We start from the raw sequence: 1980 nt of genomic DNA on the forward strand, positions 1-1980 counted from the left end.
TCAACAAGCCAATAGGAGCAGACGAGAAAGGAAGCCACAACTGTGTTCCTGGGACGGGCCAAGCGGCTTTCAGTGCCAGGAGGACCTGTGTCCTGGGATGCAATGCCAGTGAGTTAAGGGGAGGGGTGGGCCTGGAGCTGCATTAGGGGAAACCAAAAGGGGGAGGGGGAGGGAACAGCTGGAATCAGCTGGCTGGGGGATAAATGGGAAACCTCACTAGTAGAGAGGGAATCATTCAAGGGCCTCAGCTGGGTCCCCAAATAGGCTTTGTGAGACCAGGGAGTCCTTCCCTGCCAGTTTTCTCATTTCTCCCAGCGTGTTCCCCTCCCCCTGCCCAGCCCTGTGCCCTGCCCACACACTCCATGTTTGGCCTTCAGCATTTCAGGCCTAGCCACATACCCCATCCCTAGAGTGCTCTTTTCAGCTGGGGAGGGGAAGAGGTGCTGGCTCCTTTCCAGAGATGCTTCTGTAGATGTGAGAGACTCTATGTACTGCCTTGTAACTCCTGCATCCTCAGGAGGGGAAAAGGGACCGGGAAGTAAAGGGGGACCTTAGGACCCCAGGGAATAGACCCTTGGAGACTCCCATCCCCTCTTCCCCCTCACCAAGTGCCCAGGAGACCCCTGGCTCAGACCAGCCCAGGGCCTTGCCCAGTGGCAGGGGAAAGGGGCACCTCACTCCACCTCGAAGTCATTTGACTGTCCCCATCCACCCCACTGCCCAGATCTTCCACCACCCCTCCAGCTGCCCCTGCCGTTCGTCACAGGCAGCAGAGCTGGGCAGCTTTCTTACGCCATTTTCTACACTGTGCTTCATGAGTAGGACTTTCTTGCACTAGTTCCTATGACTGAGTCTCCAAGCTGGATTCCTAGTAGTCCCTGTCCCTTCCTCCCTCACCTGGCTATGGTTCAGTTGTCGCCCTTCCCCTGCCTCTGTGTTTCGGTGAGAGTCTCTGTATGTGTACCGCTTTCTGTTTTGTTGCATCGTGGGGCAGAAGCCTCTCTGCTCTTGTTTAACCCCATAAAGAAATAAATGGTAAGACTTGATGATAACCTTCCCTTCATGGTTTTGTTCTGTGGTGTCAAAAATTGCCCAAGGGAAAAAAAATATTGCCCAAGGAAAAAGTCTATGGCTTGGGGAGGAGGCGGGACCAGAGGATGCCGAGCCTCTGGGCCACCGCTTGTTGGCTCAAGTCTCAGAAAAAAAGGGGAAACTCTGTAGTAGGCCATCCTAAAGAAGGAACTCCAAACTCAGCCCCCTGCAGGGATCAGGCAGATAAGTGTGAGTGAAGGAAGTGGGCTGGGCTGGGCTGAAGTATGGGCGCCAAGGCTGGAAGTGGTGACAAGTGCAGGGTGTGAGTGTCTACAGGGGCAGCTGAAGCCCAGGGTTGACTTGTGGGAACGTGGGCCCAGCGTTGCCGGGTCTTCTCATTCTTCAAGGGACATCAGGACTCGAGAATTTTACGTGAAGCCTCTAATTTCAAAATGTTGGCTCAAGTCTAAAAAAATCCCATATACCTCTGCGTGGGCTAAATATGTCTGCAGGCCCCACATGGCCTGGGGATTAGCAGTTTTTCACCTTCGTCACGGCCTTTGCTTCTAGTCTCCCAGTCTCATCTCTTGCACTCTGCCTCACCAGGCCCATCTTCCTATCCCAGGCAGGAAGGCGCTTGGGGAGCACAGGAGAGGTGACAGACAGAGCCCTCCACCACTGCCACCTTCTCACATACCCAGGAGAGGGGAGAGCATGAGTTAGTTGGGAGGGAATCTGGTGTCCTCACTGAGCTGCTGACTTCCTTCACGGAGAAAACCCAAGTCCCTCAACTCCCCAGAAAGCAGCAGAGCACGGAGTTTAGGGCGTGGTCTCTGGAGCCCGAGTGTATGAGTTCACGACTTGGCGTGAGTTCCTTCACTTTCTTGAGCCTTAGTGTCCTCATCTAGCAAGAGGGCTATTCTTCTCTTTCCTTGACCTCCACCTAAA

The sequence above is a fragment of the Neophocaena asiaeorientalis genome, unplaced genomic scaffold, assembly GCF_003031525.2.
Source record: "Neophocaena asiaeorientalis asiaeorientalis breed wild unplaced genomic scaffold, Neophocaena_asiaeorientalis_V1.1 scaffold667, whole genome shotgun sequence".
Classification (NCBI taxonomy): Eukaryota; Metazoa; Chordata; class Mammalia; order Artiodactyla; family Phocoenidae; genus Neophocaena; species Neophocaena asiaeorientalis.